Source organism: Pavona decussata, unplaced genomic scaffold (genome assembly GCF_977016875.1).
Source record: "Pavona decussata unplaced genomic scaffold, jaPavDecu1.1 SCAFFOLD_153, whole genome shotgun sequence".
Taxonomy (NCBI): domain Eukaryota; kingdom Metazoa; phylum Cnidaria; class Anthozoa; order Scleractinia; family Agariciidae; genus Pavona; species Pavona decussata.
The window spans coordinates 654,222-671,763 of record NW_028145565.1 but is presented as its reverse complement, the minus strand read 5'-3'; the positions used below and the strand labels follow the sequence as shown (position 1 = coordinate 671,763).

The window sequence follows — 17,542 nt, the reverse complement described above, 5'->3', positions numbered from 1 at the left end:
CAAATTACTGTGATGGAGTGTCAGTCAAGCAACTGATTTAATTGTTTACTGTTATTCCAAATTACTGTGATGGACTGTCAGTTAAGCAACTGATTTAATTGTTTACTGTTATTGCAAATTACTGTGATGGACTGTCAGTCAAGCAACTGATTTAATTGTTTACTGTTATTGCAAATTACTGTGATGGACTGTCAGTCAAGCAACTGATTTAATTTTTACTGTTATTCCAAATTACTGCAATCGACCATCAGTCAAGCAGCTGATTTAATTGTTTACCATTATTACAAATTACTGTGATGCACTGTCAATCAAGCTGCTGATTTTAATTTAATCGTTACTGTTATTACAAATTACATAACTGTGATGGACTGTCAATCAAGCTGCTGATTTAATTGTTTACCATTATTACAAACTACTGTGATGGACTGTCAGTCAAGCAACTGATTTAATCGTTTACCATTATTACAAACTACTGTGATGGACTGTCAGTCAAGCAACTGATTTAATTGTTTACCATTATTACAAACTACTGTGATGGACTGTCAGTCAAGCAGCTGATTTAATTGTTTACCATTATTACAAATTACTGTGATGGACTGTCAATCAAGCTGCTAATTTTGTTTACTGTTATTACAAATTACTGTGATGGACTGTCAATCAAGCAGCTGATTTAATTGTTTACTGTTATTGCAAATTACTGTGATGGACTGTCAGTGAAGCAACTGATTTAATTGTTTACTGTTATTGCAAATTACTGTGATGGAGTGTCAGTCAAGCAACTGATTTAATTTTTACTGTTATTCCAAATTACTGCAATCGACCATCAGTCAAGCAGCTGATTTAATTGTTCACCATTATTACAAATTACTGTGATGGACTGTCAATCAAGCTGCTGATTTAATTGTTTACCATTATTACAAACTACTGTGATGGACTGTCAGTCAAGCAACTGATTTAATCGTTTACCATTATTACAAACTACTGTGATGGACTGTCAGTCAAGCAACTGATTTAATTGTTTACCATTATTACAAACTACTGTGATGGACTGTCAGTCAAGCAGCTGATTTAATTGTTTACCATTATTACAAATTACTGTGATGGACTGTCAATCAAGCTGCTAATTTTGTTTACTGTTATTACAAATTACTGTGATGGACTGTCAATCAAGCAGCTGATTTAATTGTTTACTGTTATTGCAAATTACTGTGATGGACTGTCAGTCAAGCAACTGATTTAATTGTTTACTGTTATTGCAAATTACTGTGATGGAGTGTCAGTCAAGCAACTGATTTAATTTTTACTGTTATTCCAAATTACTGCAATCGACCATCAGTCAAGCAGCTGATTTAATTGTTCACCATTATTACAAATTACTGTGATGGACTGTCAATCAAGCTGCTGATTTAATTGTTTACCATTATTACAAACTACTGTGATGGACTGTCAGTCAAGCAACTGATTTAATCGTTTACCATTATTACAAACTACTGTGATGGACTGTCAGTCAAGCAACTGATTTAATTGTTTACCATTATTACAAACTACTGTGATGGACTGTCAGTCAAGCAGCTGATTTAATTGTTTACCATTATTACAAATTACTGTGATGGACTGTCAATCAAGCTGCTAATTTTGTTTACTGTTATTACAAATTACTGTGATGGACTGTCAATCAAGCAGCTGATTTAATTGTTTACTGTTATTGCAAATTACTGTGATGGACTGTCAGTCAAGCAACTGATTTAATTGCTTCCCATTATTACAAACTACTGTGATGGACTGTCAATCAGGCAACTGATTTAATTTTTACTGTTATTCCAAATTACTGGAATGGACCATAAGTCAAGCAGTTGATTTAATTGTTTACTGTTATTGCAAATTACTGGACTGGACTGTCAGTCAAGCTGCTGATTTAATTGTATACTGTTATTGCAAATTACTGTGATGGACTGTCAGTCAAGGAGTTGATTTAATTGTTTACTGTTAATGCAAATTACTGTGATGGACTGTCAGTCAAGCTGCTGATTTAATTGTTTACTGTTATTCCAAATTAGTGTGATGGACTGTCAGTCAAGCAGCTGATTTAATTGTTTACTGTTATTGCAAATTACTGTGATGGACTGTCAGTCAAGCTGCTGATTTAATTGTTTACTGTTATTGCAAATTACTGTGATGGACTGTCAGTCAAGCAGTTGATTTAATTGTTTACTGTTAATGCAAATTACTGTGATGGACTGTCAGTCAAGCTGCTGATTTAATTGTTTACTGTTATTCCAAATTAGTGTGATGGACTGTCAGTGAAGCAGCTGATTTAATTGTTTACTGTTATTCCAAATTACTGTGATGGACTGTCAGTCAAGCTGCTGATTTAATTGTTTACTGTTATTCCAAATTAGCATGATGGACTGTCAGTCAAGCAGCTGATTTAATTGTTTACTGTTATTCCAAATTAGTGTGATGGACTGTCAGTCAAGCAGCTGATTTAATTGTTTACTGTTATTGCAAATTACTGTGATGGACTGTCAGTCAAGCAACTGATTTAATTGTTTACTGTTATTCCAAATTGCTGTGATGGACTGTCAGTCAAGTTGCTGATTTAATTGTTTACTGTTATTCCAAATTACTGTGATGGACTGTCAGTCAAGCAGCTGATTTAATTGTTTACTGTTATTCCAAATTACTGTGATGGACTGTCAATCAAGCAGCTGATTTAATTGTTTACTGTTATTGCAAATTACTGTGATGGACTGTCAGTCAAGCAACTGATTTAATTGTTTACTGTTATTCCAAATTACTGTGATGGACTGTCAGTCAAGCAGTTGATTAATTGTTTACTGTTATTACAAATTACTGTGATGGACTGTCAGTCAAGCTGCTTATTTAATTTTTACCTTTACTTCAAATTAGTGCAATGGACCATCAGTCAAGCAGCTGATTTAATTGTTTACTATTATTCCAAATTACTGTGATGGACTGTCAGTCAAGCAGCTGATTTAATTGTTTACTGTTATTCCAAATTACTGTGATGGACTGTCAGTCAAGCAGATGATTTAATTGTCTTATTTTATTCCAAATTACTTCAATGGACTGTCGGACAAGCTGCTGATATACTTGTTGACTGTTTTTCCACATTACCACGTCAGAAGAAATCAATGTAAGTAGTGATTCAGTTAAACAGGTACTGGGTGTGAATGAAAAGAGTCAGTCATTAGCAAGAACAAAGTGAAGACAGAAGAATCAGTGATAGAAGACAGTGATGATTCAGCTCAGCTACACACATCACATACTTTAGAGGAACACAGATGGGAGCTAACAACAGGCTGGTTACTTGATTGAGGTCTCCTGTAATGCAGTCAATGGACAACTTGAGCAAATTTGAATCCACATAATTATTTGGTAGAAACAAAGATAGAATTTCGCCAATGACATCCTGCATGGTCGAGCTTTATAGGTTTACCTTCCTTTTCATCACAGTTTGAGATGTTGAGGCTAAAAACTGTCTTGCTGGAGAGGTTAGGCTGAGACAGTCAAAGGACTGGGTTACTCAGAGGCAGTGTATGAGACAGCCAAATGCAACTGTGGAGAAAGTAAATTGGAGGAAGTAGAAGACAGGCACAGGGTCACCATGAAGAGTACATCATTACATCATTAAGATGGTACTGGCATCATGATGGTGCTTAGAGAAGTTGGCTAACATTGTGGTCACCCTGAAAGAGAATTATCACCAATTAGATTTAGAAGACGGAACCTTCTACACTAAAATACAAGAAAAGATGCTACCTCAGTCCTGTAGATGGATAAAGGAAAACCAAAGCAAGATTGAGTCACTCAAGAAGCTAAAATATAAGGTAGCAGAAGACGCTGAATATCAGGTGCAAGCTGCTCAGTGCAGATTAAAAAAAGGAATTGGTTTTGGGAAAAGGACAGGAGAGAAGATAGTACCCTGGAAATGAAGCAAAACAGTACTGAAATCCTTTGGTGGTAAGACGCTGAAACAATGATTCTGAAGTGTAAACTATGTGGTTACAGTCACCCAATTTGGCCTTGCATAAAGGAAGATTAAGCAGAGAGAAGATAAAGGCAATACTACAGATGTCTGAAGAAATATTGATCATCTTCAGTTGGTAACTCTTGCCTAAACTTATATAAAGAATGTAGCATTCATGGGTGCAAAGATACCCACCAACCCACTTCTACATGCACGTAGAGTTTCTTTGCATCATCAAAAAACAAGACCTTTAAGTTCATGATCAGACGGCCCAAGTGTAGTGAGCAAAGAATCTACACCAGCTGCCAATCAGATCCACCTGTCCCAGGATGGTACCACACCCTTATGTCACAGTGAAGATAGGGAAAAGTGAACATACCAAGTGCAAGACTCTGCCCATTAGGATGGACAGCTATCAGACAGATTGATAAAGATGACATAATCAGTGATTACCACACTCAAGAGAAATTTCGTTACAAGATGAAGTTCCTTACAAGATGAAGACAAAAAAGACACTGAGAAAATTCTTGGAGCTAGAGTCATCAAAATCCTCTTCTCTAAACAGCAGTTACTCCCAATGAGCAAGAAGCATGGAAAATGTTAGCAAATCCAGAAGTGGTTTAGTCTTGCTGTGCTTTTCTCTTTAGGATCTTGGTATTTCTGTTGTGTTTAATTGTGACTGCATATTCCTGTGGCATCACAGGTCACCAACACTGAAGGTGCCATTGACCACAGATCACCGAAGGGTAAATATAAGAGTTTGTATAGCATAAAAATTTGATCAAAAATTAAATAACAATATTCCCTCGAGAACTTCAAAATTTAAGGTGAAGTCTGAGAAAGCTTGCCTGCTATGTTTTGTTGTGTTTTCATGGCTTCTTGGAGCTCCCAAAAGCTGTTTTGAGCAGTTACCTCTCAGCAGCTGGTCCATGCCTGCAGCACTGTACTATGTAAATGAGAAGGTTGGACAACTTGAAGTCCAATTTCATCTGTCATTTGAGGAGAGCACTTCAAAAACCTTGTTCAAATTTGCTTGAAACTCAAGCACACGCTTACCTGCGTCACCATATACCAAGAAGGATGATGTGTGGTCCTTCCTGAGGAACTCATTCTCTGAGAAGTTCATTTATTGAGACACAGGCCTTTGTGGAAAACAAATTAAAGTTGAATTCAAATCTGGCGCCATTTTTGCCGCAGACAAGCTGTGTCCCTGTAGTGTCAGGATAAACTCACGGTCAGACTGAGGCATGAGTACTAACACTTTCCCGACTGGGGTAATCCAGGTGAAACCTTAATGGTTCACAACAAAGTATACACCCCCTCCCCCCTCCTGGGTAAGTGCAGTTTTGTACCAGCCTTTTGTGCATGGCGTAATGGCAAGAAATGTCTCTTGAGAATATGAATTGAATTTTTTATTAGTACTATTTTTTTGTGAATTGACTATACTTGAACTAATTTGCGATTTTCCAACTCGTAAATCTTGCAATGGTGTCCGGGTTATATCCTGGGTGACTTAATTCTCCACAAAACCTTCAATTTGGTTGTTTGACATTTTTTTGTTTGCTGAGGACAGCACCAGGGACAGCACAGAAATGTAACGCTTAAAAGTTTCTTGCACATTTGCTGAGTGCCATTGGTTTGGTCATTAGAAATTTTGGTTTTTGATGTTTTGCTTAAAGTTTCATTTTCATTTCTTGACATGGACATTGTTCCTACTGATTCAATTACCCTAGCTGGATTGTTTGAACACATTGGCTTGCACAAGATTTATGAGTTGAAAAATCATGAAGTAGTTCAAATAAAGTCAATTCATATAAAATAAATAAAATAATTAACAGTAAATATTAAAAATAACAAACATTTAATAATAAAATATTAAATATTAAACAATAAACATTAAAAAATTAATAAGCTGTTATGCCATGCACATTTGGTTGGTACAAAACTGTACTTACCCAGGAGGAGGTGTTTTTACTTGATGCGTGCCAAAGGTTTCACATTGATTTCCCTGGTCAGGCAAATTTTAGATACTCACGCCTAGGTTTAACTGTGAGTTTGTCATGATATTCCAGGGACACGGCTTGTCCGCAGCAAAAATGGTCACTGGATTGGATTTCAACTTTGTTTTCAACAAAGGCCTGTGTCTCATGAAGTTCTCCGAGAATGAGTTGCTCAGGAAGGATCACACATCATCCTTCTTGGTATGTGGTAAGGCAGGTAAACGTGTGCTTGAGTTTCAAGCAAATTTTAGTGAGGTTTTCGAAGTGCTCTCTTCAAATGACAGATGAAATTGGACTTCAATTTTTCCAACTTTCTCATTTGCATAGTATCAGGTGCTGCATGTGGACCAGCCACTGAGAGATAAACTGCTCAAAACAGCTTCTTACAATAGGAGCTCTGAAAAGCCACAAACCATACCAGGTGAGCTTTCTTGGACTTCACTTTAATTTTTGTAGGTTCGCAAGGGAATATTGTTGTTTAATTTTCGATCAAGTTTTTATGCTATACAAACTCTTATATTACACTTTGGTGATTTGTGGTCAGTGGTATCTTCAGTGTTGATGAATACAGGGTACCAGCTCTGTGTCACTGATTGAAGTTGAGCCTGGTGTGGAAAGTTGGGATGGTGGTTAGGATTGTTCTTCCTATGAGTTAATTGAGTAACTCAGCTGCTGAGCATCCACATGTTGGTGGTTGGAACTGTATGCTAACACTCCCTTTTTTCTTTCTCGAGGAGAGATCTGGTGGTTTTCACTACTTATTCTACTGCATTTGATATAATTGAGGGAAATGGAGGCTACTCTTTGTGTACTTGAAGCCCCACAGTTTTGTGAAATGGGTAAATTCTGCTGAGGCAGCTGTTTGTGGCCCATATTTTTGTCACTTCTGACTTTCTCTAGAATTCCATGTCTTGTAAGATTGCCTTCGATTAGCACTCTGTTCCAAACTTCTGAAGATTTGGTTGTTTTTTTTTTTCTGCATTAAACCTCCAAAAGATAAGTGGTCTGCAATTATTTGACAGCTGAGCTGGTTTTCAAGCTCAAACAAATCAGTTGTGATTGTTTGCCATGGACATACTGGAGAGGGTGTTGGAATAAGCGGTTCCCCACCTTGTTGTCGGTGTTTGGCTCAGACCTTGCAATTTGTCTAACATATCTTGTACTTGAAGACTGAGACCCGGCCACCAAACAGAATACTCTGCAGGTACTCTACGCTTGATTATTCCTTGATGCCCCTCATCAATCTTCTCAAAGACTTGCAACCTATACCAGATTGGACAACAATTCTTGGCAAGTTCAACAATATGCCATGGAGTATATGTTGAGCTCTCCTCTATCTGACCATTATAAGGCTTTATGGCATTGTAAAGGTGGAACTTTTACCAGCCTTCTGTACAGCAACTCTTCATAAGGGTCTTCAATCATCCTGGGATTCTCTTATAATTTCAATCAGTTTTAATAGTATCTGACACAGGTAGAGAGTCAACTGTGCTATCAACTGAAAATAGAAGTTCACTTCTGCTTCAGGAATCATACTTGTCTTGCCAGGATTACTTAGTTGCATTTTGGACAGTGTACCTGCAACATACAGGAACATGGTTCACCGCTTTCAAGTGGAATCACATGAGTTGCATCTATGACACTGCATGTATTCTTGGGGGAACATCACGTAAGTTATGCTTAGTAAGGAAGGGAACTATAGGCTTGTGACCGGCATTTCTGTGATGACGGATTTACCCAATATGTAGCCATTACACCACTCACAAACACCTAGATCAAGGCAAGGGCTTCCTTCTTGACTTGTATGTACCTGCATTCCACGGGAGTCAGTGCTCTGGATATGAACACTACTGGTCTCCAGCTCTGGTCATCTGGCTTTTGCAGTAGAATACCACAGTCCAAACAAGAACATATCTGCCAAGATATTTGTTTCCTTGTTGGGTTGTAGAGAGCTAGGACTGTGATTTGATTTCTTGAAAGGCTTTCTGTTGGGGGTGGTCCCCAGACCCACTGTCTGTCTTTCTGCATCAGATCTCAAATGGGTTTGGTCTTGTCAGCTGGGTACTCTACAAACTTGTCCACATGTGGTTCACCATCCCTAAGAATGCACAGATGTTACAAATGTTTTTAGGTGTTGTTAGGTTGACCATGGCTGCCACCTTCTCTGGGTATGCTTCAGTTTCATCTGTGCTTACGATACAAGAACTTGATGATGTTAGCGACACTGAAAGTGCACTTGTATATGTTCAGTGTAACACCTGGAGAGGCTCTCTAACACTACTTTCAACCTGCTGTTGTGTAGCTCTTAAGTGCAGCCATGCATGAGCACATCATCAATGTTGTATTCAACTCTTCAGGTCCCTCAATGAACCTACTCATGCACTTCTAGAACTTTTCACTCCCTGAGCTAATTCCACATGGAAGAACACTGAAGTAACGTTGACCCCAGGGATTGGGATGCAATGAAGGTGATAATTATAAGTAGTCTTGAGTTTTCTCACAGCTTTATCTACCAAAAACTACAATATTTGTCTCCAGCAAGCTTTCCCAGGGTAGCATAACCGAATTGCAGTCAGTGGTTCTCACATTAAAAATATTGATTTAGCATTGTGAGGCCAACACATGCCCTGACCTTCCCATTAGGTTTGGGGATAACGATCTTCAGGGCACACTTTTCTGTCGGCTTGTCTACTAGTGACAGAAATTACTCCACTTTCTAATTTGCGTAAGGTGGCAGATGATTTGTTTCACCTTTCAACTTGATGCTGTTCTCTTCCTCCATCATTCCAAGGCCTGTGAACAGGTTTGGGTAATTAGGCATTGTACTTGCTTTGTATTCATCACTGGTTAGTTCGCATACTGTGCTGATGACCTTCAGGTTTTCTGGAGCATCTCTACCAAGGTGTGCTTGTGTTAGACTCTCCACTACATAGATGTTTCCTTTTAAGAAGTTGAAATTTCTGGTAAGGTGAGCCGTGAATACTCCCTTGTCGTCCATTTTATAAGCGCATTTGGAATTTCTGAGCTTTGTCCGAGATTCCAATTTAAGGAAGGTATCATATGGAAACACTGTGATGTCATCACCACTGTCAAGGTTAAATAACACTCCATTGCTTAAGCTGGTTTATTGTTTACAGAGAGTGTGGCAGTCCACTGTGTCATGTGGTTGCTTCGGACATCATTTACATCCTAAATTTCCCCCAGGAAAATGATTCTTTAGCCTCCGCTTCTAGGACAGTTCCTGCCTTTGAATTCCCTGAACTTCTACAAGTGAGAACTTACTAGGCACCCAAGACAATAAGACTTGGTGCTTGGACTTGACTTGGGAGTTGCTGGAGACATTTTTCAGAAATTTTCTCTTTCCCCTTTGGCTTCCATTTTATGATACTATCAGGAAGAAATCAACCCAAGGAACAGTGAAAATGAGTGAACATACAAACAGTGGCAAGGGAAACAAAGGGAAAAGAATAACAGAAACTGTTAGACAGAGAACTGGGAACAACAGAGGACAGAGAAGAATAACAGAGAATAAGAAGAATAACACAGGACAAGAGGACAGAGAAGAATGACGGTAGACAGACGAATTACAGTGGATAGAGAAAAACAAAGCACGGAAGAACAACAGTGGATAGAGAAGAACAGAGTAACAGAGGCCACATGCACAGGAAGTATTAAATTGTATTACATTACTGTACTGGACTGTAAGTTTATTTGATTATGAATTTGCTCATTGTTACTTCAATTTACTGTTAAAGTTAGATTGTGAAGCAAACTGCTGATGAATGTCATGGAAATTGATAATTTGTTCATTGACACTCAAATGCTAAAAAACACTTAAACACTTGCTCTCTTGAGATGTTTATGCATTTAAGCACACGAAAATCAAGATGCCATGGTTGCTATGCAATGGAAAAGGGATCCACTTCCTGAGGTCCAAGTTAAGCAGTGAAAAGTTCCTTCTACCAGCTGCTGATCACTCCCACAGCTTGAAGTACCCTTGTCCTGAGGATGACCTAAAAGATTTAAAGATTCAAAGCCTGGTTCAATCCAACCGTGTATACTATTAACAGCACTGGTGTCTGTTTGAGGAACAGAGGTGAGTAATTTTAGTTTGTTGCCATTCTGTTCTTGAATCTTCTATCCTTAATTTCTCCCTTACAATCAGTAAACAGCCTTACCAAAAAAAGACTGTTGGAGTTGCTGACTCTGCTTTAAGAAAAATTAATTATGTCTTGTGACTGGTTTTCTAAAGGCACTCTACCATCAGGACATTTCTACATCGAACAATATGAGATCAAAACTACAAAAAAATAATTACACATCCAAGACTTGCCAGTCTAAACTATGTTTAGTTATTTCGGGTACCCTGCTACCAACTTTTTTGTTCAAATCAAAATTGATAAATTATAATTTTTTTCAAATAATTATGATTTTTTTGTTTTTCTGGTACAAATAAATTGTTGGTGTTGTCAGTAAATTAAAGGAAAATATGTTATTACAGAATTATAGTAACTGTAAGTAATAAATTAATGGAAGCTACTTAATAGTCCTTACAATTTCTTTGTTTTATTTCAGTAACAGAAGTCTGCTCCATGTTTTATCACAGGTGGCCAAGCATCATGACCCTGGGATCTGCCTATAAGAAAACGAAACAAACCAAGGATGAAGTAACAGTAATGTATGGAAAACTCTACTATTGTAAAGTTGCAGAGTAACCATAAATGAAACATTCAAAAGACCTCATAACTCCTTTAGGTCTGGATACAGTGGTGCACAAACCAGCAAAATGTGGACCTGATGAGCAGTAACCATATCAACAATCTGACATGTTTCAACTAATGATATGTGGTGAACAAGCAGAAATGTCTGAAACCAATTCTCAACAACTGAAATAATAGTTTGGAATAAGTCATTTTATTGAAAACTGGATCATTGTATAATGCAATTCTAGGGATTTGATTGGCTTAGTGGCCATGGTGTATGTGCCATTATACCATGCCCAAGAAATAGCAACAATTTGTTCTTGCAAAACGAAATCAGCAAGATCTAGCAATATTTCTTACCTCTTGCCTGTTGAATATGTGATGATTATACAGCCATTGGCTATCTATCATCTTACATCCAATGCCTGTTCATGAAATAATTATTAAATGATCAATAACTCATTCTCTTTCTTATTGAGCTGTTAACTTGTTTATTGGTTTTTGTTTTACTGTTTCTGTTTCTGTCAGGATCTGAGTGACTCTTTCAAATTGCAGCAAACTAGTACCAACATGAAGATCAGCAATGGAATCTTGAAATTGAAATTACCTTCAAGACTACTTTAGATAAACAGTACTTGTACACTGAAATTAGTAAAAGGTGAGGTGTTGCAGTGGTTAGCAGGCAAGACTTTAGATCAGTAGTTCTCTGCATCAAACCTTGGTCTTTGCCCTTGTAAGGTGTGATTTTAGACAAGAAACACTTCCTCCATATTGCCCCTCTCCACTCATGAGTATAGATGGGGCCATGTTTGAACTGTTTGGGAGAACTTAACAAAGTGTTAAGGGTTTTATTGTCGATAATGAACTTGAATCCCTCCAGGCTAGGGGGAGGGGAGTAGTAATGATCACATTCATTTCTATACAACAGATATTTTGTCACCCTGGTGAGCTGCTAGCCCCCTGAAGTACAAGATTGGAACAGACACCATCGTATTTAAATTTACTTCACAATTTCAGCACACATTTGCGGCAATTTGGCAAAGATTAACCTAGGAATTCATTCAAAATTATTCATCGACAATGTATTTTCCTGTCACTCAAGGAAGTGTGGGACCTTCAACAACTCAAGAACATGAGGTCATAATTCAATTGCCCCTACAGCTAGGAATGCATTCATGAGGTCATGTAAACATAAGTTTATAGATTGTTTATTCATGATACCCCAAGATAGTCCCAGCATTTTCTTGAGCTCAGGTTCTTACATGTTCAAAGTGATAGGGAAGATTTCTAGTCTTCAAATTTAACACCATCATAATTATTAATTTTAGTAGGTCTCTTTATTCAAGTCTGTTTCATTAGTGTCAATCAGGAGCCTTGTGGTCCATCAGGCTTGTATTTGGTTTTGGTTTTCCAAGTAGGAACATTATTGAACCTCCCCACCCCCTACCCCCTGGATGGGAGTGATTGTCCTAAACAGGATTACCCCCAGCATTCTGTTAGCTGTCCCTAAGCAGCTCATAAGAACCCATTTGTACACCTGAGTGGAGTGGGAGAATGTGGAGTAATTAAATGCCTTTTTTCGAGGATACAACACAATGGTTGTGACTAGAACTTGAGCTATTGACCTTCAGGTCAAAAGTCCAGTGTGCTGACCACTCACCTACAGCACCATTATATCTTAAAGTCCAAAGTGTGTAGTAAAAGAAGCAACCCAAATCAATCACACCCTGGTTTGTCAGTTTCCTACATGTTTTCATACCAGAATTTTGGATGATGGCATGAGAAAACTGGTATGTCAGGGTAGCCGGTGTGAAGTCATGAAATCTCTAGAAAAAGCAGAACAACAATAGACATGGTGAAACTTTTGTCTCCATTGTTGCATCTGCTTGAAGACACATAAAATGATGAATAATATTACAATTCATTGAAAAATAGTAATGATGTTTTAAAACAGCTTGACTTGGAACATCTTAATTCTTTCTGATAATATTAATGCTAAACTTAAGCTCTAACAACAAGCAATAACCTACTAATGCAAGAAGGGATACAGAAGTTACAAGTGAGCTGAAAATTTTTTTTTTCTACTTTGACAGACATAGGGTAATGGAAAATGTAATTTGTGATAATTGGTATTGACAATTACCAATATTTTGCTGACATGGAACAGAGAACTGTGTGTAATAGCAAAGGCTCATGATTAGTGCGTTCGCAAAAAGAGACAGTTGAGAAACTAATATTATTGTTACATTCTACCGTCAGCTTTGCCACTCCAAGCTTTGTATAAGTTTTTATTTTTTGCCCTGGTTTTGTGTAAATTAAATCCAGTCATTTAATTGTTCGAACTTTAATTTATCTTTCATTTTTGTCACTTAGATTATAACCTTAAAACCCCAAAGGTAGCACCATAGCACTGGTCGGGGGTACACGGTCCCAATTTTTCCAAATCAGTGGTTTTTAGGGTTTACGTGTCTGGCTGTGGTACATGTAGGGTATCAACGCATTTTTTTTTTTTAATCAATTTTGAGCATGCTCAGTTGTGTAGTGACGGCAAAATTCACTGAACATTACAATCTGTTTATAGGCTAAGCATTAAAAATTGTTAAATATTTATTAAAATAAATAAATGTAACATTGTCAGATCTCTAATGGGTTGTTGGTTTGTGTATTTGAATTTATTCAACCTTATTATAAGGATCTCTTCCTTCATTTGTCTGTAGCAAGCCAGCCGTGAACTGCTACTGAAAAAAGTTCGCAGGAAAAAAATACAGGGATGTATGGAAAGTTCAAAACACGACTGGGCACTTTCTGGCACAGCTACATGCCAAAAGTTTCCAATTCATGAATTTTTCAGAAGTGATCTTTTATGAAAATAATTATTATTTGACATCAGATTTTCATACAAACACTGTTATTTCAAGACGTGTTTGCCTACTCATCAAAATGGCGTCAAAAACCGTGATAAGGCCAATCCAAAGCTAATAACTGCAAATTTCACTTCAGTTGGTCTCAGAGATAGGTCTGTGTACCTTATGCTGTGGCTTTACAGACTATACCCAAGGCAATTTTACCCACTGTTCACAAACTTACAACATACAGTTGAAGCTCTCATAAGTGACTACTTCAGGAATTGGAAAAAGTGGCCGTAACTAGAGCTGCTCGCTCAAGAGAACGCAATCTTATAAGCGACCAAAAGCTGAAATAATAGAAGCTGATTACTAGACAGAGCTTTTAGCATAAAGCTTTCTACCTGGGTGTCAGGGTAACACTCTTGTTTCAGTCGTGCTGTGGTCACTTTTGAATTTTAGATTCAAGATCTTAAATCTACGAACATTATTAGGCAGTGCTATATCACTAAATGTGATCACGAAGTGTATACTTTTATTAAAGAGTTGTTGTGATTCATATCAGAATCTTTGAGTGGTCACTTATGAGAGCTTAAAAAAGCAAAGGAAAAGACCAGATGGTAATTCCCAAAAGTGGTTGTGGTCACTTATAGGGGTGGTCACTTATAGGGGTGGAGAGCTTAATTGATTGCAGAGTTTATGTGACAATATTCAAACGGGGTTTCACAATGATGGTTGTAGCTAGAGCTGGTCGCAAGGAGAGCTACTGTATAATTTGTGCATATTACCTGTTTAAAGGGCAATTAACATGGTACGACAGGCCTATGACATGAATTGCTTCATGTAAATCAAACCTACAACTCGCGTAACATGTTTTAAAATCCTATGACAATCATAGGTATCAGGCAAAACGTTGTTCAAATGCCCGGGGTAGGGGCTCAAAAATGTTTTGTTTTCTTCCTCTCTCGGCTGACTTGCAATAAAATCTAAGGTAATTCAGGCCAAATTTAGTCCCAGTTAGGTCTTGTTTCCCGTATGTTAAGTGCCAAATAGGTCATTCTGCAGCTCTAGCATCCCATTTGCATTCTATCTAGACATATTCCAGAAGAAACTTACTGAATTTGCCAATGAATTGGTCATTAGAAGAAGCGAAAATGTTATAAGGTAAAATAAGTGAGATGGCCAAATGCCCCGGGGTAATTGGGTGGAAGGCTAATGCCCGACCTCTGGGATGGACAGTGTGGGAAAAATGACCCCACTATTGCCCGGGGAGGGGGGGGGGGGAATGGGCACAGCTGGAATTGACTGATTCATAACCATAGGACAAAGTGTATAAACATTCTGAACTGTGACTAAGAGAAGACCCTGGCAGATCACTTGATCCTACAACAATAATATTGCAATTCCCAAGACAATTAGATATCTTTTGGATGCATGCACGTGATCTCCTATTATGGCAAGACAACTTTGGAATGAAGGTTGAAATTCAACAACAACAACAATTAGATTTTGTTTGTGAGGAAATAATTTGCAAGTCTTTCCATAGAGGGACAAAATATTAATATCCTTATTTACATAATAAACATAAGCCAAAGCATGGCAATTGAATAGACCAATTTCCATATATTAAAATTCTAGCTTGGCTACGAGGCTTATAAACAAAAGAAATAAATTATTCATCTCTGAGCCTCAATGTCATTTGTTTAGCCTCCAAGTACGAATTTTGATATATCAAAATTGGTCTATTCATTGTGTTCTCAAACAGCACTTTTAAAATTAACAAACGTAATATTTACTTGAGATGCAGTAGTCTTTTAAAACCCAAGAACTTACCTTCATCTTCCACCGTCTCACTTCCGACTAAATACAGGAATCGATCCGACATGTTTTTTGCCTCGTTCCGAAGAGGGCATGTCGTGACATCACGTGTGGTGACAGCTTCTCGCATATTTTCGTGGCGTGACAATGTGTTTGTTTCATATGTTTCATAATGATCAACATTTTTCGCGGGGACTTGAAGGTAATGTTATTTACAGTTATTTATATGTAGAGTGTTTAAATCAATATGGAAGTAAAAAACATTTCCTCGTCTTCAAAGGTTAGATTTCATTCTTTTTTTTTTTTTTTTTTTGCATTTTATCGAATTTTTCACTGTTAATACATTGCTAATACATTTCATTCTATTTGATACCCACAGTTTATTAAGCTTATTCAGCCGGATCGATTCCTTCCATAAGAGAACAAGGAATCGATCCGTCGATCCATAGAGTAGATAAGAGCTTTAAAGTAGAGTTGTTAAGGCATGTTGTTGGAGGATCATCCAATAAAATAAAGCATGGAATCCCGCAATTTAAATTTTAATTTTTGCTCTTCCTTCATTTCCAAAGAACCAGCTTTATCCTTGATTTTAAGAGCATTTTCAATCGTTAGGAACAGGGCCCAGTGGTCAAAACCAGCTGGAAACAGGATTTTTAGCATACTTAATTTTACGAATTATGGGTGGATCAGAGCTTTAAAGTACTGTTGTTAAGGCATGTTGTCGAAGGGTCTTCCATTGAAATATTAAAGTCATGGATTCCCAAAATTTAACAGTTTAATTTTTTTTTTGTCTTCACTTCCAAAGACCTTCTGTTTAATGCCGGGTTATTCGGCGGGATCGATTCCTTCAGTTAGCGAAAAAGGGATCGATCCGTCTACCCATAGAGTGGATTAGAGCTTTATAGCACGGTTGCCAAGGCATGCTGTCGGAGGATCTTCCATTCAAATAAGGCATTAAATCCCATAATTTTACAATTTGAACTCGCGTTTTGCCTTCATTTCCAAAGAACTTCTGTTTAATGAAGCTTATTCAGCCGGATCGATTCCTGCAAATAGAGAAAAAGGAATCGATCCGTTAATCCATGGTATCAGTTTAAAGTGCAGTTCAAGTTAAGGATTGTTGTCGGAGGAACTTCTATTGAAACAAGGCATGAAATCCAATAATTTTACAGTTTAAATTGTTGTTTTGCCTTCATTTGCAGAGAGCTTCTTTTCTATGAAGCTTATTCAGCCGGATCGATTCCTGTAGTTAGCAAAGAAGGAATCGATCCGCCAACCCATAGAGTGGATCAGATCTTTAAAGTACTGAGTTCAGTTAAGGTATGTTGTCGGAGGAACTTCCATTGAAATAAGGCATAAAATCCCACAATTTTACCGTTTAAATTGTTGTTTTTCCTTTTTTTCCAAAGATCTTCTTTTTAATGAAGCTTATTCAGCCGGATCGATTCCTGTAATTGGCGAATATTAAGGAATCGATCCGTCAACCCATAGAGTGGATCGGATCAGAAGTATAGTTGTTATTGTATCTTGCGCAGGATGTTCCATTGAAATAGGGAATGAAATACCACAAGAGACTATAATGAGGTAAGAAAGCGAATCCCCCATACATGCCCATCTTCCTATGAAAATTTTTTTCAATCTATTTTTGTTTCCGTTTCTCTTTTAATGTCGACATTTTATTGGTCAGTTAGAGTGACGTCATTTAATTTTAAACTCAGTGGCGGATTATATATATATATAAATAAATATCATGGGGCACGGGGATTCGCTCTCTTACCTCATAGTCTCTTGAATACCATAATCCAACATTTTAATTTTTTTTGTGTCCGATTGCTGCTATTAGTGAAGAAGGAATCGATCCGTCGACGAATAGAGTGGATTAGACCTTAAAGTACAGTTGTTAAGGAATGTTGTCGGAGGAATTTCCATTGAGATAAGGCATGAAAACCCATAATATTACAGGGTTTTTTTCCCGTACATTTTGAAAGACCTTTTGTTTAATTAGTGAAGCTTGTTAACCGTATACCTGGATCCTTAAATCAATGAAAAACGAATCGTTTCGTCGATCCATAGAGGGGGTCGGAGCTTTAAAGTACAACGGTTAAGGTTTGTTGTCGGAGTATCTTCTATTGAAATAAGGGATGAAATTCCATGATTTTACAGTTTAAATTGTTTTTTTGCCTTCAT

At 37.4% G+C, this 17,542-nt stretch overlaps 2 long non-coding RNA genes across 2 annotated transcripts; one reads left to right on the top strand and one right to left on the bottom strand.

Annotated features, from left to right (window-relative positions):
• Positions 1 to 9,862: 9,862 nt before the first annotated feature.
• Positions 9,863 to 15,686, bottom strand: LOC146466155 (uncharacterized). The gene is made up of 3 exons (XR_014868125.1): positions 15,371 to 15,686; positions 10,546 to 10,627; positions 9,863 to 10,004 (listed from the first exon to the last, which is right to left on the bottom strand). It is a non-coding gene; the product is annotated as an uncharacterized LOC146466155 (long non-coding RNA).
• On the top strand, positions 9,950 to 13,560 carry LOC146466156 (uncharacterized). The gene is made up of 3 exons (XR_014868133.1): positions 9,950 to 10,087; positions 10,598 to 10,669; positions 11,223 to 13,560. It is a non-coding gene; the product is annotated as an uncharacterized LOC146466156 (long non-coding RNA).
• Positions 15,687 to 17,542: the final 1,856 nt, after the last annotated feature.